At 39.2% G+C, this 25,249-nt stretch overlaps 1 protein-coding gene across 8 annotated transcripts in view; it reads right to left on the minus strand.

The window, feature by feature from the left end:
- Window positions 1–25,249, minus strand: part of PANK1 (pantothenate kinase 1) — a 101,874-nt gene that overhangs the window by 70,239 nt on the left and 6,386 nt on the right. The window contains exon 1 of one of the 8 annotated variants that reach the window (XM_047825039.1): window positions 7,533–7,619. The exons of 6 other annotated variants lie outside the window; for them this stretch is intronic. The gene's annotated coding sequence lies outside the window, so the exon portion shown is untranslated. Of the gene's footprint in view, window positions 1–7,532; window positions 7,620–25,249 lie in introns of those variants that run through there. One more of the 8 variants, XM_047825038.1, reaches the window with a different exon arrangement.

Genomic DNA, 25,249 nt, shown 5'->3' on the forward strand with positions numbered 1-25,249 from the left:
ATACCATACAATATATCCATTCGAAGGGTACAATTCAATGGTTTTTTAGTATATTCACAGAATTGTGCAGTCATCACCAAAATCAATTTTAGAACATTTTTACCACCCCAAAAGGAAACCTCATACCTATTTGCAGTCACTCCCCATTTCCCCTTAACCCCCAGCCCTAGAGAAACACTGACCTACTTTCCATCTCTATAGATTTGCCTATGCTGGACATTTCATATAAATGAAATCATATAATATGTGGTCTTTTGTGACTGGTTTCTTTTCGTCCGTACGTTTCTTTTCATGGCTGAATAATATTCCACTGCAAGGATATACCATGTTTTACTTACCCATTTGATAGTTGATAGACATTTGGGTTGTTTCCACTTTGGGGCTATTATGACTAATGCTACTATGAATATTTATGTACAAGTTTTTGTGTGGATGTATGTTTTCATTTCTCTTGAGTATGTACTGACTCAAAACATAAAAATGTAAATGGGCACCAGGGATAATTTGGGGGTCAATGGATATATTCTGTATCATGATTGTGGCAGTGGTTACATATCTATATATATTGGCCAAAACTCATTGAATTGTACACTTACTTACCTTAATGAAATTAATTGTATTTAATTTATATCTCAGTAAAGCTGACCCGCAAAATAAAGGATAGAATGGTGGGATAGATTTAGAGCATATTAATATGTATAATGTTTTATATTATACGATGCTTTTCTGTATACCAGTATTTCACATTGTCTCATTAAAACCAATCAACCAACCAAACAAAAACTATGATCATTCCAATAGGCCAATGAGATAAGGAAGAAGCTATGTGTCCATCTGAGAGATGAGAAAAATAGAACCGCAGAAGTCAGTTAAGTGGTTTGCCCAATATCACAGAGCTGCGAATTAGCAGTGGCAGACTGTGTTCCACCTTTCATTTCTGCAGTTTTCAAACACTTAATCAAATTTGCTTACAAAAATTGAAGGAGAAGGAAGCTACATCTGAACAGATTTCATATTTGGACATAGGAATAAAGTTCCCCCACATGCTGGCTCTTTCATGACCTAGAATAAAAATAAAAAAGTGGTGACTTTAATCACAACAAGTAGAACAGCATCTCTGAGACGCAAGAACATTTAAAAATGTCCCACCTTTGACTGCAATGCTCTTTTAAGTTGCTCTAACCCTTGAGCTTTGATTTTACTGAGAATAGAGTGTTCTACATCTCTTCCTTAGAGTTTCTGCATGTCCTACACTTTCGTGTGCTCAGATCCTTTGCCTGTGGCCTGCCTACCCTGCTCAGTAAGGCAGGTGGACTGGCTCCTGTAAGGCTGTCTTTCTCAGGCCTCTGAGTCACTTGGATTCCAGCTGGCATTAGCCATTGGGCGGCACTAGTGACGGAATGGTAGAATCTTACTCTCCTTTCCTTGGGTGGCATCTCCAAAACTGCTGCCCTTCTTCCAAAGTCTCCTGCACCTTTGGGGGATGTGCTTGCCTTGACTGCCTCTTCTGCTGGGTGATCATAACTCCTGGGCTCCAATTAAACCACCTTTTCCCTGTTTTTCAGTCTAAGGGTGGTGGTGGCTTTGTGCTGTTGCTAATGTCTATGTTGCTTCACTGTCCTCAGATTAGCTTCTCTGCCTCTTCCTCTTTCTCTCACCGTAGAGTCTCTCTTCTAAACACCCATGGTGGTTTCTCTTTGCTTGGTTGAACCTTGGATGAGAGACTGTCTCTGATCTTGACTCAGGATTGGACCTAGGCTTTACCCACTTTAAGGCTTTACCTACTTCATCTGGTATCCTTTTCTAGCCCACCCCTTGGGCACATTCAGTTATGACATCCATTATTCCATTATGGGCAGGTATATTTGTATTCTGAAGGCAACCTTTAGAAAATTAAAATTTATTTACCAAATTGGCTGGTCAGAAATCATCCAACGGAAATAATGTATTTAATGGATCTTGAATCTCTGAATAAACATTTAGCTGCCCATTGTTGTGTAACATTTAGCATGTTAAATTAGTACGGTGGAGATTTTCTTAGCATAATTAACACTAGTTTCTGTGTAATAAATAATTCCAAATCTCAGTGGCCTAATACAATAAATATTTATTCGTTGTTCACAAAGAGTTCAATGTGGTCAGCTGGGGGTTTCTGCTCTGTGCAGTCTTTCAGAACCTAGTATTGCCCTAGATGTTGACATCAGTCTCACTGAGGGGAGACAAAAGAGAGCACAGAGGATTGTGGGCTATGGACTAGGCCTAGGAGTATCAGATAGCTTTTTCCCCATCTCATTGGTCAGAACTCAAGCCAAGTGGCCCCCCTCTAATGGCAGGGGAAGCTGAGAAATGTAATTTAACTTAGTACCTAGGAGGAAAAAAAAAATGAGCTTGGAAAACACATGGTCAGTCTGCTACAATTCGCTCTCTGGCCAATGAATTTCCCTTTTACTCTTCCTCCCATATATAGAGTAGATCCCTCTCCACCCTACCCCTGAGAATGTTATCCAAAGTCACTGAATCCAGCTAAAAGCCCTGGGAGATGCTCAGGCATCTCCATCTGGTACACATGTGGTTCTTTTTGGTTGTGTAAAAGCTAAAAAAAAAAAAAAAAAAAAAAAAAAAAAAAAAAGAGAGAGAGCTATCTGTCCTCTCTCTTTTCTCATTCCCAAATATACAGTAGCAAGCAGAGACAAATAACCTCAGTGTCCTATTTGGAAAGGGAAGAAATGAAAGACATAAAGTCAACACTGGTCCAAAGCTATAGAGCAGGCATTCCTTTCTCTGACCAGGAACTGTTCTGAAATGTCTTTGATTGTACTCTGTTTCTATGATAGGAATTATTTCATCCATACTAGATGTTTGCCCTGCCATACAGATGGGGCCTTCAAATAAAATTTGTCTCTGCTAATATTTTTATTTTGGGAAAGATCACTTTTTTTAAAACATTTTTTTGAAATGCTTGTTTATTTTTGAGAGAGACAGAGCATGAACAGGGTGGGGCAGAGAGAGAGGGAGACACAAAATCTGAAGCAGGCTCCAGGCTCTGAGCTGTCAGCATGGAGCCCGACCTGGGGCGTGAACTCATGAACCAGGAGATCATGATCAGAGCTAAAGTCGAATGCTTAACCAACTGAGCCACCCAGGCGCCCTCCCCCCTTTTATAAGGTTACCATTTGAGCCATTTTATTTTAAAATTTTTTTTAACGTCTATTCATTTTTGAGAGGGAGAGAGAGACATGGCGAAGGAGGGGAAGAGAGAGAGACACACACAGAATCTGAAGCAGGCTCCAGGCTCTGAGCTGTCAGCATACAGCCCGATGCAGGACTCGAACCCACGAACCCACGAACCCACGATCTGAGCCGAAGTTGGATGCTTAACCAACTGGGCCACCCAGGCGCCCAGGGAAGATTTTTCTACATAGTTAAAAGAGGGGCAAAAGTTTCTCTTGAATGGTGCCTGCGTGGCTCAGTCAGTTAAGCATCTGTTGATTTTGGCTCAGGTCATGATCTCATGGTTAGTGAGTTTGGGCCCTGTGTCAGGGTCTGTGCTGACAGTATGGAGCCTGCTTGGAATTCTCTTTCTCTCCCTCTCTCTCTGCCCCTTGCCCGCTTGTGCACCTGCGCCCATGCACGCGTGCTCTCTCTCTCTCTCTCTCAAAATAAATTAATTAATTAAAAAAAAAGTTTCTCTTGAGCCCACAAGGTCTTAATTACCTTCAGCTCAAAACAGTCCACATGCTAAAGTGGCACATTTTGGGGAAGACTTGTCCTGAACCGCTTCATTACAATAACAATTATAACAATAACTAAAATTCACTGAGCATTTATCATGTGCCAGACACTATGCAAAGTGCTTTATATTTATTATATTCATTATAAAAACTCTATATGGTAGACTCCATAATTTCTACTTTACCAATAAGGGAATTAATGATCAGAGAAGTTAATTTGCTTAGAGTCACACAGCTAATACCCAGTGGAGCTAATATTTGAGTTTAGGTCTGTCTGACTGCAAAACTCCTGCTCTTGGTCAGTAGATTATACACTCAGATTGCAACATGTTTCTCACCTACTTCTGGGGAGTCTTTCCAAATTTAATTCCAAAGCTGAAATCTTGGGGGTGCCTGTGGCTCAATTGGTTAAGTGTCCAACTTCTGTTCAGGTCACGATCTCACAGTTTGAGAGCTTGAGCCCCACGTCAGGCTCTGTAATGACAGTGTGGAGCCTGCTTTGGATTCTTGGCCCCTCTCCCACCGTCAAAAATAAATAAATAAACATTAAAAAGTAAAGTTGAAATCTTGACCTCACTATTTGGCCAATACCACACTGGTAATTTCTGTAGGTAAGAATCACCAATGGGTGGTAAAATTGGTGGGACAAAGTTTGATAAGAAACAGGATATAAGTATATATATATTTTTTAATTTTTTAAAAATTTTTTAACGTTTATTTATTTATTTATTTATTTATTTATTTATTATTTATTTTTGGGACAGAGAGAGACAGAGCATGAACGGGGGAGGGGCAGAGAGAGAGGGAGACACAGAATCGGAAACAGGCTCCAGGCTCCGAGCCATCAGCCCAGAGCCTGACGCGGGGCTCGAACTCACGGACCGCGAGATCATGACCTGAGCCGAAGTCGGACGCTTAACCGACCAAGCCACCCAGGCGCCCCTAAGTATATTTTTAAAGTATCTCAACACAAGATATTTATTAATTATAAAGAGAGTAAGAGTAACTTTATAGTGGAGAAACAAGGCACAGACCACCTAAATCGCATATAAAGTTAACACATTAACATCATGCGACTCCTGAAATGATGCACCGAGAAGGGCACAGCATCACTTCTGTGGTATTCTTGCCAAGAATGTACAACCTGAATTTTGAATCATTAGGAAGGACATCAGGTAAACCCAAATTGAAGCACATTCTACAAAATAACTGCCAGTACTCTCCAAAAGTGTCAATGTAATCAAAGACAAACACTGAGGAACTACCTTAGGTTGAAGGAGACTGAGAAAATATGAGAACTAAATGCAATGTGTGATTCTGGATTGGATCCAGGACCATAAAAAACCATTAGTGTGACAATTAGTAAAATCTGAATAAGCTCTGTATATTAGTGGTATGATATCAAAGTTAATTTCCTGATTTTCATAATTGTACTCTCTTTATATAAGTTGTGAAGTTGGGTGAAGGATATATGAGGACCGATTTTTATTTTTGGTGATGCGTTGTTGGTTGGGTTTGTTTTTTGGGGGGGCACCTTTTTTTGAGTCTGAAATTATTTTAAAATACAAAGTTAAAAGAAAAGCCTTATCTCCCCAGCTGACTTGTTAAAAGTTGTTTACCTATCAAAATCATGTCTGAGCTAAAAGTGAATGGATTATAAGTACGTCTCCACCAGCTTTCTCGTCTGTTCCGCATTCTGTGTTCTGTCTCTAATAGGCTGTCACGTTCCTTTGTCCAGATGGTGTCATGCTCAATGGTGCCAGATCTAAGAGAGAGCTATTTACACCCTAGATAGCATACATTTGTATATTCATTATGACAATTTTCTGGCAAATGAAAGAAAAATGTTTTGTGCTAACAAAATCAATGTATTACGACAGTTTACCGTCATATGGAAGTAAAGTGTCTTGGGAAGGGCATTTTTCCCCCTAATTCACATAAAAGAACATTATAAGCCAGTGGTAGCCCTGCAGGCACTCCATTCCTTCCAAAGCTACCACCAAGGGTACAACCTCTCTTCCTCTACATTAGCTCTCATCACAGGCTATCTCCTGGCAGGAGGGATAACCCTTTTCCTCATCCAACCCTCAGCAACAGAATGGAAACCTTCGGTCAGATTTTACAATGTCCTGAGGCATGATGTCCCCAGGTTGGCTGTGGGACCAGCCAATATGTAAAGAGGAATTGCAACAGGAGCAATTGTTAGACCTCAGAGTTGTGAGATGGATAGGTGATTCTCAAAGTTTTCCCCAAGGGTTGGTGAACAGCAGGGAGAGTTATATCAGGTAGGATGCTATGGGCTGCCAGTTACAGAAAAATTGAGTTCAAACTAGCTTAAACAATGATGTTTATTAATAGGCAAATCCAGAGTTCAGAAGGGTTCCAGGCCCAATGCCATGAGGGCTCCATTCCATTTATTTAGTATTCTCTTGATTTAGTCTTTCTTTGTGCAACAATTTTGTCTCCAGACTAGGACTCTCATGGCTAATAAGTGACTTACAGGAAACAATGGGGACCTACATTACTTTGTTCATATTCCACAGGAGAAAAAGAAAACCTTTCACCCAGTTGTCCTACAGAAACCTTTCCCTTCAATCTGATGCAACTTAGGTCACCTGCTCACTCCTCTAGCAACAACACTCCTCAAGGGAAAACTGTACTGTGTATGACTGAAGTCTGAGTTCCTAAACTATTCAATGGCAAGGTAGTGGGATTATCAAGAGTGGTTTAGAGTGAGATACACTTCCAAAGCTGAGGATAAGGTCAAATTCTGTTGAATCTTCTGATGGAAGAGTAAACACCTGACCAAAACCAGGGCTTTGTCAGGAAAAGAATTGGTGACAATGGAAGCTGGGAAGTGAATTCCTGCCCACTGTGAATCTAGGGTGTTGGTCTGACATGACCCTCCACAAACAGGATGCTTTCTTGCCATTTCTACTTTTTTTTTTTTAATGTTTATTTATTTTTGAGAGACAGAGAAAGATAGAGTACAAGGTGGGGAGGGGCAGAGAGAGAGGGAGACACAGAATCTGAAGCAGGCTCCAGGCTCTGAGCTGTCAGCACAGGGCCCCATTCGGGGGCTTGAACCCACCAGCCGTGAGATCACGACCTAAGCCCAAGTCGGAAGCTTAGCCGACTGAGCCACCCAGGCTCCCCGCCATTTCTTCTTTTTTAAAATATGAGTTCTACCATTGTGGAAAATAGTATGGAGGTTTTTCAAAAAGTTAAAAATAGAATCATCAGATGATCCCACAATCCCACTGCTGGGTATATATCCAAAGGAACTGAAAGTAGGATCTCAAAGAGATATTTGCATACCTGTGTTCCGAGCAGCACTATTCACATTAACCAAGAGGTAGAAGTAACCCAGATGTCCACCAATAGATGAGTGAATAAAAAAATTGTGTGTGTGTATAAACAAAAAAAAATTGAGTGTGTGTGTGTGTGTATATATATAGTGTGTGTATATATATGTACACATATGTATATTATATTATATACATATATATGAATATTATTCAGCCTTAAAAAGGAAGGAGAACCCATCACAAGCTATAACATGGATGGACCTTAAGAACATTATGCTAAATGAAATAAACCAGTCACAAAAAGACAAACATCGTAGAATTCTATTTATATAAGGTATCTAAATAGTCAAATTTATAGAAAAACAAAGTAGAATGGTGGTTACCAGGGGGTGGGGCAGGGGGAAGGAAGCGTTGTTCAATGGGTATAAAGTTTCAGGTTTGTAAGATAAAACTGTTCTGGAGATTTGTTTCATAACAACGTAAATATACTTACCACTACTGAACTGTACGCTTAAAAAGAGTTGAGATGGCAAATTTTATGTCACGCACTTTTCCCATCACAATACAATCTTCAATTTTGGAAAAAAGCAGGTTATAGTAGCTCCTCAAAAAAATCCATTTTTAAACATAAAATATGTTTCCAATAAAGAAAGAAAAGATAAAAAAGGAATAAAACTCATTTCAAATATTGCAAAGAAAAAGAAAAAGAAGGAAAATAATGCCAACATGCTCAGTGATAAAGGACTGTTTTCTTTTTGTATTATACAAAATACAAGCACATGATACGCATACTTAAAATGGAGCGTGGAAGCAGATACATGTCCTAGAAATTCTTCGCTAAAAGCAAAGCAAGGTTTGCTTACATATTCTTATATATTCTTATATATTCATGCAGACACTGCCTTTTTTTTTTTTTTTTGAGAGAGAGCACTAGTGGGGGAGGGGCAGAGAGAGACGGGGAGGGAGAGAATCTCAAGCAGACTCTATGTGCAGCTCAGAGCCAACATGGGCCTTGATCTCACAACTGTGAGATCATGAGCTGAGCCGAAATCAAGAGTCAGATGCTTAACTAACTGAGCCACCCAGGCACCCCAAGACACTGTTTTCTTATGTATACATCTGGAAGATGTAAACTTAAGTACCACAAAAGACCACCACAAGTGCTACCAATGCGGGTTGCATCTACAATTCATAAAAATGTCAACGAAATCATTTTCTCTTGAACTACATTTCATTTTTGAAATCCTTTTCCTGTTTTATCTTAAAAATTCATATGTATTTCTGGTTCTACTTCCTATGTCTGGGCTGGGTTTATTTTAGAGTGAATCTTCTCTTTCAATTTTGTGGAAAATTCCTATAAGAAGATATTTATCTTATGACATCCTCAAACCCCTGGCACTTAGCCACATATGCCACTGTTTCAGTTTGAGGCAAGATACAGAATCTAGACGAATGGATTTTCTGGAAGATAGTCTCTCTAGGGAACTAATTGACTTTTTAAAAAATTAATTAATTTTTAAAATGTTTTTATTTCTTTTTGAGAGAGCCCATGTGAGCGGGGTAGGGGCAGGGAGAAGGGGGAGGTGCACAGAATCCCAACCCGGCTTTGTGCTGATAGCAGAGAGCCTGATGAAGGGCTTGAACTCACAAACCAGAAGATCATGACCTGGGCCGAAGTTGGACACTCAACCGATTGAGCCACACATGTACCTCTGAATTTCTACTTTTTTTAAATAGGGGAAATGCTTATTTTATAACAATAAACAAAAAAGAAAAAAGAGAATTCAATAGTTGACCATTACTACAAAAGAAATGGGCAACGGAATGATGGTGGAAATGTGAAACACATGTATACAATATCCCAAAAGAAAGAGATGAAAATATGAACAGCGGTATTCTTTGGGTGGTATACCTGCAGGAGAGTTTTTCTTTGTACTTTCAATTTTTTTGATTTTTTTTTCCCACCATTTATGTGATATGTTTAAAATGTTTCATAAGGGAAAGTGAACTGGGGTAAACACAAAGATTGTGGGTCCCAGGGTCTCCCTTAATGTAAACCTGAACATTACAACCCCTATTTTGGCTGTTCAGAGGATTCACTCCACCTCCCCCGTTCCTGCTTTTTTATTTTGAGTGTGTTTTTGACAGTCGAGGTCAGTATAAAAATACTACTGCACACAGAAAAATAAAGACCCAAAATTAAGTGGCTGTGTTCTCAGTGACTTAACTCCTTAGCCTTTAGAAAATTGATTTGAGTAATAACAAAAGTTGCAAGTAAATTAATTAATTTATTAGTATTACTTTTAAAATTTTTTAATGTTTATTATTAAGAGAGAGAGTGCAAGCAGGGGAGAGGCAGAGACGGAGGGAGACAGAGAATCCGCACGGTCGGCACAAAGCCTGACATGGGGCTCGAACCCACAAGTGGTGAGATCATGACCTGAGCCGAAGTCAGATGCTCAACTGACTGTGCCACCCGGGCACCCCGCAAGTAAATTAATTTAGAACAAAATAAAATTCTTGGTTGGAACAGGATTAAAACAAGTGTTGCATCTAGAAATATGAAATTATTGTTCAAAGGAATATAATTCAAAAATCCCCTGAAAGCACATCCATGTGTAAAAAGTCATTTTGTTTTACTTCTCCCTTACATAATGTATGTATTACAAATTCGAGAAGGTGCTTGGGTTTGTTCCATTTAAATGCTCTTTGACAGTGTTGTCACTGTGTTTCTGGCAAGCACCGCTTTACATAAGCATAAACCATATGGAAATGCCGAGATTAGAATAACTTGGATTCTATCCTTGGGACACGCTGTGTTTATCAGTATAACATGACGGATCGTCCCTCTGTGGGTGAGAGAGGTCTGGGTTTGGACTGCAAGCTCATCTCTGTGAAGACTCAAGTCCCAGGATCTCATCCACTGGTGATCTCCATCAGAGAAGCCAGGGGGCCACTCTCGTTTGGGATCTGCAGCTGCTGCTCTCCCCTGCCCAGGCGCACCTGCCCTGCAGCAACTGGGGGAGCCCAGGGGTTCTCTTCAGGTGGTCTGCATAACTGCAAGAATGCTGTGGATCCTAGCTCTGCCTCTCACTACTGTGGGCTTTGGATCAGTCAGTGACCTCGTTTTTGTGGCAGGAAAATTTACTGAGAATCAATTTCTCATATTCTCCATATCCTCACCACTCCCTTGCCAAGAAGGGTCTTGGTATTTTCTTGCCTCAGAGTTTTTTTGCACAAGGAAAGCATCCATTTCCAGGGAGCAGCTTTTATTTTAGAAAAGTTTAAACTCTGCTAGATTCTGCTAGGTGTCCCTAGGAGGAGAGGATAAAGGGAGACTCTTTGAGGGTAACAGGAAGGAAGAGACAAACACCTCCCTGTCACTAAAAAAAAGGGATGCTCGGGGAGGCAGCCAGTGCTCAGAGAGGATGGTTGTGCGGCTGGAGATTCTGAACCCTAGGGACTGGAACTCCAACCTCTCAAAGATCTTTGACATCCTACGTCGCACAGAGCTGCGGTGTGTCCCAATCCAGCGGAAATTTTTCTGGTACGGAAAGTGGGCATCTAGCAGATAGATTCTTGTGCAAATCGAAGAGGGATGACAGGACAGGCCTTCTCCATGCTTCAGCACGCTGGGCAAGATCCAGAATCTTGCGAGGAAAGCCCCCTGAATGGTTTGGATGTCATTTCCTACCATTGTAGTGGAATCATGCTAATTTTAATTAAATTAAACAAATAAAATAAATGGGTATTTCTTACACATTTGGTATTGTGCATATTCCTGCTATGTGTGTCTGAGCCTCTATTTCTTCATCATGTCCTGGAGATCAAAACACTTGTCTCACAGGTTGAGGGGATTAAGCGAGGTTAACAGGTGAGGCCCAGAGAATGCTTAAGCGTATTTATTAGGTCCTCAGTTGCCGCTGATTCTCTGAAATATATCTATATATTTTTACTTGTTTCCAAGATGAGATTGCTTGTACAAATGGCAGAAGTTGGTACCAGAACTTATGGAAGGCCTTGGGCTAGGGAAGGTCAAGAGGCAATGTTTTTAATAGTTACGATAGCTACCACTTACTAAGAACCTATTATGGGTCAGACACTCCTGGACTATAAATCATGTCAGTGGTTTTTAAACTGTTCTGCGGAGTTGTGAGATTCGGTGGAGGGGGTCAGGAGCTGCAGTGGAGAGCAAAAGGGAGACCAATAAGTTCATATTCAGGGTCACCTTCTCTTCTTCAACTACATCAGTTTTGCTTTTACCTGTTTAATATATTGATCCTCTAGATATGATTTTGTTTGAAATGTAGTATGTCTGTTAAACACATTTGAAAACTACAATGGGGTTGGATCCAGATGGCGGTAAAAACAAACACATGTTCATCTAGACTTCCTCTCCGGGCTTAACCCTAAAATGAATCTAAAGTGCATATATAAATATATATACAGATATTTGAAGATCATGCTGACTTACAAGATGACTTAATTACTCTCAATGGACTAAAAATTCTGCAGGAACCGGTGAAAGACAGAAAGTAGAACTGGGATGACATGGAGGGAGGGAACCATTGTCCAGTATTAGTGAAGACGGCACCTGTAAACTGTGAGAGAGGCTTCAGCTTGGGGAAAGTGGATATGGGGAACAGGAGGCAGTCCCCATCCAACATTTAGTATGATTTGGGTTAACATTACGGCAGTAGGTACAGTCAGGTTCCTTCTTCCAGCTGTGCTATGCAGCAAATAGCAAAGACAATTCCAATGAAAAGGACTACTTGGGCCTTACCAGCAGGGAAGTACCCAAGGGGCATTGTACCCCCAAAAGAAAATGGGAGTTCCAATGCCTACAGAAGTTGCTAATGATCTACTCAGTCAGGTAGTATGTCCTACCTCTCCCCTAGAACCATAAGAAGCAAAAAAAGGCGCTCAGACATATGGGCAGGCTAATAGGTAATTGAAAATGCAAACATGACACAACGAAGAATCATCAAACATTTGAAGAAAATCAAAGAGGAGTTTCAGAAGGACAGACTAAAGGGAATGGAGGAGAGAAAATAGTAAAGAAAAAAAAAAAGAATAAAATATCTCATTGTCAATGAAAGACAGGAAACTCCCAATGAAAGGGTCCATGAATGCCACTTAGAATGAACAGAAAAACAAAAAAACCTCAGATCACACCTAGACATTTGATGGTAACATTTTAGAAAACTAAGGATAGATGATATTTTAAAAAATTATCCTTATATAGGGGTGCCGGGGTGGCTCAGTTGGTTAAGCATCCGATTTCGGCTTAGGTCACGATCTCAGGGCTTGTGGGTTCGAGCCCCGTGTCAGGCTCTGTGCTGACAGCTCAGAGCCTGGAGCCTGCTTTGGATTCTGTATCTCTCTCTCTCTCTGGCCCTCCCCCACTCATGCTCTGTCTCTCTCTCAAAAATAAATAAACGTTTAAAAAAATTATCTCTAGATAAGGAAATTAACAGTCAATGTAAGGCGTATTATTTGGGAGAGGAAGAAGAATATTATCTCTCATTAGAATTTTGTAAAAGTTACAGAAAAATCCTGAAATAACATAGGAATAGGGTCCATAAATTCAATTACATGCATCTAGTTCCTAGGGTCTGGTTCACAGTACAAAGTAAGGTGTCTTCTGGTGACATATATCAGTGGGACAGACCTTTACTCATGTGTCTGGCTGAGATTTCCAGCGCAGAACAGTGACTCCAGGCATTTCTCAGTTCACACCTGTTTCAGGGACTGATCACAGGAGACTGGATAATACGGACAACAGAGAGCCCACCGTTCTCATCCCTACAAGATGGAGATGCTACTGTTTGCCTCCCCACTGAGACTCTCTGTCCCTTGCATTGCATGCCTTTCCCGATTTCGCTCACCCCAATCCCAAAGCAGCGCTCCGTGGAGAATGGGAACCAATGGTCAGTCAGGGTATATATGGGTTCACACGATGGTGAGGATCAACTATTCCTTATAAGAGCAGCCAGTAGAGAGCTGGGTCATGAGCCAATGGGAAAAGAGGGGCAGTTCTGATGGGGAAGCAGTGAAGACAACAGGGAAAGGAAGGCTGGTGTGGCAGAGAGGCTGCAGGATAATGTTACCCAGGGCCTGGAAGTAGCAAGTTCTAGAAACAAAGAGGATAAGCTGAGTGCAGTATAGGAAATCAGATTTGGTTAGATCAAATAGGACAGATATGGGAAAATGCTCCCAATATAGTGTTAATTAGAAATAACATGGTCAAAAGTCCCTTGTGAATTTAGTTTGATCCTTGAGTATGTGAGTATTTTCTTTGTATCTGTTATGTGCCTGCTACTGTGGGATGCTGAGCAGAGTAGAGAACAGGAATGAATGCACATGGTGTCCACCCTCCTAGGGTTTACAGTTTAGGACAATAGATAGAGAGTAAACAAATGTTAAGAGTGATTATCACAGGTTGTAAGATAAAGGTGAGTTTATTTTCTTCTTTATAAGTAATATTTTCCATATATTCTACATAGTTGTCATATGCCTTTTATAATGAAAGAAAAGCAATAAATCTTATAGACACTACAAAGAAACCAAAAGGAGACCAACCTATAGGGGGTCAACTGACATTCATCAGGCTAATAATAGTTTTATTTGTAAAACAAAATGCCAATTTTATTCACTCAGCTATCTTCAAGGTTTTATGGTAGCAGCTGAGGATATACACAGAGGATTAGGAATAAATCCTTACTCACAAGGAAGATTAAAATATTGTTTATGGGGTGAATGGCAGAGGGAACTGAGGAAATGGTTAGCAGACAGATAACCAATTATGTCTCTTTGTCGAATAATGTAAAGGCTAATTAGAGGTGTATGTATTTTATAAAACCAGTGTAACTTGTAGCACAACATTTTCTATCCTCCAATTTGGGAATGCTTCAATCTTTTGGATGAATATTTAAGAGATACTCTAGTACCTATCAGCAGCATATTGCCAAAGGATCTCTTAAGCTGATAAAATCTGAAGAATGCTTATTATTACTGTGCAAGGTCAATTTATTAACTTCAAAAAGACCTTGTCCTACATTTTCCTTTTAAGAGTAGGGGAATGGAATAGTAATGATAGCAATTATATTTAATGAGCATTTATTCTGTGCCAGGCATTTTACATTAATTATCTTATTGGGTCTTCACAACAAACTTGAAGGTAAATAGTACAGGTCCACAATCTCTTATCCATAACCCTGGGGACCAGATGTATTTTGGAAATGAAACTTTTTGGAACTTATAAAGAAATTGGGAATATGGTACATACACTATTAATTTTGTAACATTCCAAATGGTTACAAAACTCATTATTTCTGCAGAGAGATGTATGAAAATTCACACTAAATGGAATAAAGGCCATAAATAATGTTACAATTTATTTAGATAAATAAATCCATTGGCAAATGAAATTTGTTGGTAAATAAATTTATTGGTAAATGGAATGGCGGGATAAATATAGGCCATAAGTACGTAAGCTTCTTATTTCTTTTGTTGCTTATGATAAATATTTTTTAGGGGTGCCTGGGTGGCTCAGTTGGTTAAGCGTCCAACTTCAGCTCAGGTCATGATCTCACAGTTCGTGGGTTCGAGCCCTGCATCGGGCTCTGTGCTGACAGCTCAGAACCTGGAGCCTGCTTCTTCCTCTCTCTGCCCCTCCCCTGCTCATTCTCTCTCTCTCTCTCTTGCTCTCTCTCAAAAATAAATAAACACTAAAAATTTTTAAAAATACTTTAAAATAATATTTTAAATTTATATTTATGAAAACTAACCGATAACACATACAATAAATATTTATCACTTCTAGTTGTTTGAGAATCTTGGAGAAGAGGTTACACTGGTGGTATCCTTACCTATGAAACCAGGTTGGAGCTGGACGTTTGATGAGGAGCCAGGAATGGGATTCTCAAGTGATGAAGAGGCATTAACCACATAGGGCCTTTCTAAAGACTTTCCCCACTCTCACTGGTCTCCTTAACATAGGTTTCTGTCTAAGCAGTTTCTCTTTAATTGAATAAACGGCCATGATCTCTTGCTCACTGATAAATGCACATTGTTCAAGGCTAGCAATTAATCGATCACACATTTTCAGACTTTTTTCGCCCACACTCACGTCATCATCATTATTACTATGGTCTTCACACTGACCTGTACTTAACACCATCTCAGCAATTTCCCATCACTGAAAGAACACACAACAGATACATCATTTTCAATGTACAGCATTTCTTCCATGTCGGCTTCTTCCAACTTACTTACACTTCTGGCTGATAAACTTTTGGCATAAGTAATGAGTTTTGATAACATCTTCTCATCATAATCTCTGAATCCTTGAAAATCTTCACTGGCCAAGTCATTTTCAAACACCATTGGAGCCCAAAGCCTGTGCCAAGCATTAGTTAATGTTGACTTATCAACATCATTCCAAGCATTAGCAACGCGTCGATGGCATCTTTAAGACTAAATTTTTTTTTTTAAGTATTGAATTTTCGGGCATTTGTTAACTGAAGCAAATGTGCTGGCGAAAAAAAAGTGATAGCTCTTCTTAGGGCATAGGGTTCCTTGGTCACAAGGCTGTATTTTGGATGTCATGTTAGAGGGGGGGGGAGGATAGTAAATGCCAAAAACATTACTTTTCACAAGACTTTCAGGAAGGGGAAGTGCAGAATGGTTGTCTAAAAACAATAAAATTTTGCAATTGTCTTGCAGTCCAGCTTGCTTGCTGGGAGCTTGTACTTACTGAACCAATCAGAAAAGATTTCTCTTGTTACCCATGCTTTCCTGTTTGCATAATAATGCACAGGTAGACTGCACACAGCCTGTAAACATTTTGGATACAGGCTTTTTCCAGTCCCTGCCAATTTTGTCTCGTGTGTGCCTGCAGCATTAGCACACCCAACAGTCAACTTTTGCTTGGCATCTTTGAAATCTGCTGGTGCCCTTTTGTGAGCCATTGTTCAGGTTTTTCTAGAAACATAGTGCCAGTACAAAGCTGTTTCATTAGCATTTGTTCAAGGCTAAGGTTTTCATCAGATGTCACCTTAGCGAACCCACCAATGCAATTTTCAAGGGTTTCATAATCAGTAGGAGCTTTTTCACATATTTTAGGATGCTTGATACCGTGACACTTTTTAAATTTCTGCAGCCAGCCTTCTGAATATTCATCCTCACTTTCAAGGTTTAGTTCTCCATGGCACATTCTAGCTTGTTTCACAACCAACAAGCCAGCCAGTGGCGTGACTTTACTTTTTTGTTGTTGGATGCATTCAATCAACACACATGCAAGATCTTCATTTTTGGCCCTGGGCCGTGTGTTTCTATTTTTCACTAGTTCCTGGTGTTGACTGTCATCACACAATTTCAACAACTCGCCTTTCTGTTTCTTTAAGTCAGAGGTGGTGGTTTCCGCAGCACAGTCTTCAGTAACATGTCTCACAGACACACCATCATCGATCTTCCATTTTCTGAGCTATTGATAAAGCCTGATGGCTTCCTTTTCTTCTCACTGTTACCCATATCTTTAATGCTTTGGGGAACGTTCACAGTAAAATGAATCCCTAAGTCACAGAGTGTCAGCAAACAGCAGAGGGTGTGTGTGATAAATATGAGTGCTGAGACATAACTGAGGCTTCAAGTCTGTCCATGGCCACCTCTGCTGCCAAACAGTCCCGGTGCCAAGCTGACAAAAATACTTGTGGGTTCCAGAGAGTTTTTGCCTTTTTTTTTTTTTTTAAACCCTACTTAGGAATTGCAGAGTGCAGATTATGAACTCGTATTAAAAATATCGTTTTAATGATGAAAAGACTGAGGCTCGATTAGTAACTTGCCCAAGGCAATGCAACCACGCTTTGTCTTTTCTGCCTCTATTCAGTCTTCTAAAATCTGGTCACTTTGTTGGACAAAGGACTTTTGTTCTGGTATTATTGTCTGCCAGGATGATTTGGGTTGAAATATTTTTAGCAAAGGAACTTGATACTCGTGGCTGTTTGACTGGCACAGTCAATAACTGAGCCCCATGCTGAATAATGTGAGGATGTCTTGGCAAGAAATGGTTACAAATGCTAAATTTATAGCCATTGAATATAGATGTTTCTTTTTGTACCAAATTATCTGTTTGGTACTTATGTGCCTAGTTACTTATTGCCCCACAATGAGCAATCAGGAAAGATGAAAGAAAACCACTCATTTCCGATTACATCCCAAACACTCCCACAAATTTCCCTTAAATATCCACTCATTTGAAAGGTTTTTGGTTTGTTTTTTAACTGTTCTACAAATTATATATCCCAACTGTGACTCAGAATTATTGTTAATCAAGTTCAGAATTAAAACATATTTTAGGCACTCTACTAATATATTTCTTTCAACTCAGAATTCATGAGAATTTTGAAGGACTTCTGTGGGTTGGGCCCTATGTCACATGTTATTTTATAAGTTCTTTTTGGATAGCCAGCTTTTCTTACTCATTCCCATCATTTCCATATTTGTTTATATCCTCATCAAACATTTAATACGAACTACATACAGGTTTCCCCTGCTATCTGAAAGTAGCGTTCCTATGAAATCTTTTGAAAGCCAAATGGCATAAAGCATAGAAACAATTACCATTAATTTATATGGAAAATTTTTTGAGTGTTCCCAGACCCCAGAAATAACCTCTCTTAGGCTTTTCTGATACCTTAGGATATAGCTGTCAAACGTACAGAATAAATCTAGATGAAGCACAGATGCTCCCAAACAGTTCAAAGCTACGGCCCATGAGATGCTGAGTGTAGTTCCTGAAGACGGCGCTTGGTGGCGCCACTCTAGTTGCCGGGGCTCGTGCTGCTTCTGTAAGGGCTTAACTGCCAAACAGCTGAACACTATTTTCGCTTTTTCTCATGACAGCAAAAATCCTCTTTGGATTTCTTTTCTTTTCTTTTTAAGTTTATTTATTTATTTTGAGAGAGAGTGAGAGAGAGCACGAGGATGTGGGGGAGAGGGAAGGGGCACAGAGTCAGACTGAGGGCTCGAACTCCTGAACCCCGAGATCATGACCTGAGCAGAAATCAAGGGTTGGTCACTTATCTGACTGAGCCACTCAGCCACTTCTGGATTTCTTTTGGTTAGTGAAAACAGTGCTAATATAGATCTTTTGTAAAAGTGAAGTGCAAAACATGAACTTTTGAAAAAGGGGGGGGGGGGGCGTGCCTGTATTATAGAAGGCTGAAGACTTTTGATTTGGTCCCAAGTCCTTCTCTCTTTTCCCGTTAGGTACAAGCATGGTTCTTAGGGCGGAGGGGTTTATGGAATGAGTTAAAGCACAGGTCCTGTCATCCCAGAAGAGTTTATACAACCTACTAGATAAATACGAGAGTGTATAAAATCCAATGAGGATTCTCTCCCTTAGGAGTGGAAGAGATCATATTCGTTAGGTGGGGTTACGTCACTCTCCTATTATTTTCCAACACTGGTCTCTCCTGTTAGATTGTAATAATAACTACTATTTAATGGGTGTTTTTGTCTGCCAGGCTGGCACAGAGAGAACCTGGCATTTAAGAAGCATCAGATTCAGAAAGGTGTGTTGACCTTGCCTAATGTCACAAACTTCAAACTGACAGAGCTTGGAATCCACCCATCTATTTGACTATAACGCCCTACCTATTTTTCTTACTTCAACATACTCTTTCCTTTTTCTTGACCAAACATTCTGCATTCTCACTTCTCCCTTCACTGTAGTTTAATCTCCTACTTTATGGTGCATTGTTCCAAGGAGTAAACATCTCCTGGTTGCCCAACAAAAGAACAATTCAAATGACTGGTTTTGGGGAAGCCTCCTTGAACAATTAATCAAAACACATAGAAACCTACCTGATGCTTGTCTTTCTTCTATGGATTTATATTAAGAGTTAAGCGTTACTTTGGAACCAGAGTATTTTGGCCAGTAGTGTTGGGATATTCTGAATTAAATTAGAATGGACAGTGAAATGACTGTGCCTCTGGCTCTTTTTGGAGTCTATCAAAGAATGCTCTTGGGAGAGAGTTCTATGACAGCAAATCAAAGAGCTTAAAAAAAAGCCCACCTTAGCACTTGTCATTAGCTGGAAAGAAATCATCACCAAATAGCCTGAACAGTAGTGGTAGCAATGCTGAGTATTTCTTAGTGTAACAAATGTTTTTTAGAAATACCAATTTTTAAAAGAGACATTGGGTAGCACTCACAGATACAATTTTTACAAGGTTTCTCTCAGATTAGTTATATATCAGCCAATAAAGTAGTGAAACCTATTTTATCAAACCGGATCATGAGATATTTATTCTGATTATACTCAATTCCTATTTTATTTCATCCTCTGAATTATTTTTTACCATCTCCCCATAACAACACCTGAATTTGCCAGCTGCTGGACCAATTAGTTATTAGCTATGTGACAGACATTGGCTATCTGCTCATCAACTGGGTTTCCTCTTCCTGAGTGTGTAGGAATCTCAGTGTGTAGGAAAACCGCATTTCTCATTCTCCCCTGCAGTTAGACTGGGTTCCTTCCAAAGGAATATGAGCAGCAGGAATGTACACGACTTGCAGGCCTAGTTCTAAATCCTTCTGGCACCCTTATTCAAGCGGTCTCTTTGCCTTCAGATAGGTCCGCAGAGGTCAATACTGCAGATTACCAACTGAGAGGAACCAAGCCAGTATTTTCAAGGCAGTTGCCCAGCACAGTCACCCTACTCACAACGGGGCTATGTATGAAATGAATGAGGAATAAACCAGTTGGAGGTGTTGTTTTACAGCAGCTAGCTTTAATTACCCTAATTAGCATATACCTTTATCTTCTATTAAACACAAAAAAGTTTGGTTGTGATGTCTAATGCAATTAATGACTATCTCTGAGTTTTAAGCATGCTTTGTATTATATTAAAAAATTTAGGGGCGCCTGGGTGGCGCAGTTGGTTAAGCGTCCGACTTCAGCCAGGTCACGATCTCGCGGTCTGGGAGTTCGAGCCCCGCGTCAGGCTCTGGGCTGATGGCTCAGAGCCTGGAGCCTGTTTCCGATTCTGTCTCCCTCTCTCTCTGCCCCTCCCCCATTCATGCTGTGTCTCTCTCTGTCCCAAAAATAAATAAACGTTGAAAAAAAAAATTAAAAAAAAAAATTTAATATCAGAGTTCAAATTATACATCTGTACGTTTCCTAAAGAATATCACACCTATTCCCCTACTCTTGCTTCATCAGTAACTTCTAGTTTTAGCCAGATACTACATTGCCAAAACTGTAGATGAATAAAAAATGTACTACTTTGTTTCAATTAACTAATGTAAAATTAATTATATTAGACCTGTATCATTTTAATACTGATTGCTTTTGGAAATATACAACACAGATTCTATAACTTACTTCTCAGTGTTTTTGATACTATTCCTTAAAACAGACGTTAAGACAGTTATTTAAATTGAAAAATAAAATCAGACTTTTTCTGACAAAATAAATCTTACAATGTTCACACAAACTGATAAGTCTGACAGTGAGGACTGGCTTTGTCAATTATGTTATATGACATCTTTCCATACATTCAGTAAATGAAACCTTAAAGATTTTGACATAAATATATTTCAAACATATGATGAAAGAAATTTTATAAAAAATTTTGCATTTGCACAGACATTGAAATATTTCCATTTTTACTGAGTATATTGGTTTAAATGAGTGGTGCCGAGTAAAAGAGTAAAAGATGCAATTAATAGTCACTTGTTCATTTTTGATAAAGCCTTTTTGGTGTAGTTTAAGAGTTTGAGATTCTAGGGGCTCACTCAGTTAAGTGTCTGACTTCAACTCAGGTCATGATCTCCCGGTTTGTGAGTTTGAGCTCCACATCAGGCTCTGTACTGACAACTCAGAGCCTGGAGCCTGCTTTGGATTCTGTGTCTCCCTCTCTGTCTGCCCCTTCCCCACTCACGCTCTGTCTCTCTAAAAAATAAACATTAAAAAAAAAAAGTTTGAGACTCTAACGTCTGTATAATAAAACTCTTTTTTTTAAGGTTTACATAATTAAAAAATTTTTGATGTTTATTTAGTTTTGAGAAAGAGAGAGAGAGCTAATTTACAGCTTTCAACAAAATTAAAATAGGACCTAATTGAACTGTTAGGTGATAAGTCTTTAAAAATAATCTCAGATAATGAGTCACTCTTGTATTTGGCATGTAATTTGAAAGAAGTTTAAACAATTTGGTGATGTTGTCATAAAGTCTTTCTACTCCTACATTATTTTTGTGTACAAGGCAATTATATGCTTACATATATAAAAATGAAAAACAGCAATAGAAGTGGTACTCTTTTCCATTATAGATATAATATTCTTCCATGGGCACATGAACTAATGGAAAAATAAATCCCCATTAATCCTTATAAGAGGTATATTTCTGAAAAATTCTACTTAGTTGTTTAGTAACTACCAAAAATATTTAATGTATTTATATTGTTTTAACTACTTGAATAATAATGATGATGATGATAATAATCATGTTAACTACAGAAGTGTGTTTTTAACTTAGAGGGAATAAAAAAAATAAAATCTGTATAAGAATTTTTGTTTGAGAGACACGATAAGGTATTAATAAAAGCCTTTTGAACACAAACCCTTCTTTAGGGTAAATTTATATTAGGGTAAAATTCTGGGAGAAATGGAATAACAGGAGTTCTGGAAATAAAAAGGAAACAATGCTAATTTTCTGATTGCAAAAGATGAGCTTATTCATGTATTTAAAAAAAAATGTGTGCTAGTCTTGAAGTTGCTAATATGAGATCATACTATACTAATTATTTATAACTTGGTATTTTTTCTTGCGTATCTATTTTTAAAAATTGGCTGTTTGTGCTGTGTATTCATATTCTGGCTCTGCCATTTACTAATGATGAATGCTTGGGTGTGTCACTTAATTTTTCAGAACGTTGTTTTTTCCCCTCATATAAAATGAAAAATTTGAACCAGATCATTGGGCCCCTTATGTCCCTAATATTCTATACCTCTGTAACCAAAGGCTCAGAAATATTCCTTTAGATAACTGAAAACAAAAATTATATAAGTATGCATTTTTTGTCTTCCTTCTCACCTCCCTCTCCTTCCTCCCAATATCACTAAGGCCTTGTTGATGTATATCAAAGATTGTATTTTTTAAGGAATTTATTGAAATTGGTCTCATTATTTATCAATTAATTATGGTAATGTAATGGCTTCCCTTAACCAAAAATAGTCATACTATTCATGCCATCATTATCTTCCCTAGTAATTGAAATCTGAAAAGCACAATATTTTCTATAATAAAAAGATCATATTGGCGTGATCCTACTTTCTCCTTCTGAGGAAACTAGAATCTTGAAATAGCTCATCAAAATAAAACTTTTTGGCATAGATAAATGCACCAGAAAGCCTGTAATTATTGTTGAATATGTATGTGAGGTCCACTAGCACTGCCCTGTGCTATTTTCAAAACAATGCAAGATATGATCTATAAATAGTGCCGTTTTGGTTTTAAGTAATTCCATTTTGGCAATGGAATGCTGTGGTTTTTCTTCTTTGCTATGTTATAAGCAGAAACAAAAGGTCTTGAAATGTTAGTGCTGAGCTTTTCTTTCTTGCCACACACTTCCGTATAGTTAGATCTATCTGCATCGACTTGTAGACAACTGAGATTGTTAGATTAGGGATACAAAGAGAAGGAAACAGTTAATATCCAATTGACTGACTTCCAAAAAAGGACAGAGTTAAAAAGAGAGAGCTCATGTGAAGAGATGGCTGCTGGCTGGTGACTGCAGACCACCCCCAACATTTGAGTGAGCATGCCACTCTGTGTAGAGGAGCCTTAAGTCCTGTTGTGATCACCGGCAGGCCTTTGCACTTGGCTTCTTGGATCATCCAAGTGAAGGATGCCCACCTGTGCCCTAAGGTTTTGCTAGGCTCCCACTTGAACTGCTGCTCTCTGTGGATTTCACCCTTGCCAATAGGACACACTTTTCAAAACACTGAGCTGCTTTACCACCAGAGGATACTGAAGATGAAATAGAAGCAGAAGCCCCAGGTTTGGCACTTGGAAGGGTCTAGACAGTGGGAAACCCATTCCTGGTTAAATGTGTATATATTTTTATTAGCAAATAGTAGGGTCTTAAGACTAATGAGATGGCATATAAGAATGTACACAGCATTAATTCATGTATACATTCAAATAATAAACTTTTATTGAATACCGAATGAAAACTTATAATAGCTCATATTTTGAACCAGGCCCTGTGCCTGAGTACTAGGGATACTGAAAAAAGAAAAAGAAAAAGTAAAAGCTATACCATCATTGTCTTCAGGGACATTATAGGACATTAGAGGTGCATAGAACACCTGCGAGAATTCATTCACTGAACAAGTATTTATTGAGCAGCTACTATTTACCAGGCACTGTTGGAGGTACTAGGGATATAGTGGTGAATAAGATGGATGAGATCCCTGTCTCGTAAGCTTACACTGTGGTGGGGAAGACATAGCATCAACAGATAAGGTAATTTCAGTTATTGTAAGTGCTACAAAGAAAGTAAAATAGGCCACTGTGGTAGAAAGTAACTGGTTGGGGGTGGGGTGAAGGGAGCAGCTTCAGGTAGGGTGGGCAAGATAGCCTCACTGGGGAAGGTATGTTTGAGATGAGCGCTGAATAATGAGAAGGAGTTAGTAATGCCAAGACCTTTGGAAAGAACAGATAGAGGGAAAAGTGCAGAAGCTCTCAGACAAGTACTAGTCCAGTGTGTTCTGGAAAGACGGCCAACTGCACCGTCTCTGCAGGCTCAGAAGTGGGGAGCCTCGTTCACTAAGGAGGTGATGGGGCCATATAGCTTGACACACAATAAGTGCTTAAGAAAGGAATGCATCTTTCCTCTGACATATGACCTTAAAAAATGTTTATTATAAATTTAAAGAATTTATAATGCCCTCCCTCGCTGCACAACTCCAGTCCTGCTTCCCAGAGGCAGCCACTCTTACAATTTGTTTTTACTTCTTTTGGTAATTACCATACATATCTTTGATGTATAGGTATCAAAGATGTTATTTCTTCTTGTAATAATTATAGATATTAACTATTCACTTCCTACAATGACAAACATTTAGCTCAAGAGTCTTATGGTTATTCTTTCTTTCTCTACTGGTTACCTCTGCACCTGTACATAGTAAACTTCTATGTCCTGATCCTTCATCTCTGGACTCCCACACTGTAAGAAAGACTGAGATGTTATAGACCTGGCCCTTCCTGTTGCTTCTCTTCCTCCACTTTTCCCTCCATGTCTCTCCAACCTCCTATGGCTCACAGAATATAATTCTGCATCTCTTTAACATATCACACAGGGCCCTTTAGGGTCGAGGCCCAGACGAGTTTTTTCACCTCCTATTGTTATTCATGTTAGTGACGCTCACAGTCCTACTGAACTACGTGTTCACAGTTTTTGGAAACTTTTGTGTGCTCGTGTCTTTGTTCTCGTTGCCTCATGTTTTCATTGCCTAAAATGGCTTCCCTCTGCGGTTCACTGCAAATCCCATTCATTCATTTTAGCCTACATGGCACTTGAAGAAATCTTTCCCTGTTGGGGCACCTGGGTGGTTCAGTTGGTTAAGCATCCTACCCTTGATTTTGGCTCAGGTCATGATCTCACGATTTCATGGGTTCAAGCCCCGTGCTGTGCTCTGTGCTGATAGCACTGAGTCTGCTTGGAATCCTCTCTCTCCTCCTCCCCTGCTTGTATGCACTGTCTCTGTCTGAACTAAATAAACTTAAAAAAAAAAAAAATCTGTTAAAAAAAAAAAAAAAGAAATCTTCCCTGGTAGATGACATTTATTAAATCAAAAAATATTTGAGTGGCTGTTTCATGCAAGGCACGGTCATAGATGTCAGGGCTATAGTGGACCAAGACATATACCCATGAGCTCATATTCTAGTGACTTAAGAAGCAGGCTTAATAAAAATAACTACCATTATGAGACCTATTTTACTAAATAACTCACAGACACTATTTTAATCCTCACAACTTTGAGACTTGAAGAAGTGAAATAGTCTTCCTGAGGTCACTTCCTGTAAATAACAGAGCTTCTATTGAAACTCAAATCTGTCTGACTTCAGAGCTGTTACTCCAAAGCTGTATTCGCTCTGCTCTTAATACTTTTTGTACACTTCTATCATATCGTTTG

This window comes from Prionailurus viverrinus, chromosome D2 (genome assembly GCF_022837055.1).
Source record: "Prionailurus viverrinus isolate Anna chromosome D2, UM_Priviv_1.0, whole genome shotgun sequence".
Classification (NCBI taxonomy): domain Eukaryota; kingdom Metazoa; phylum Chordata; class Mammalia; order Carnivora; family Felidae; genus Prionailurus; species Prionailurus viverrinus.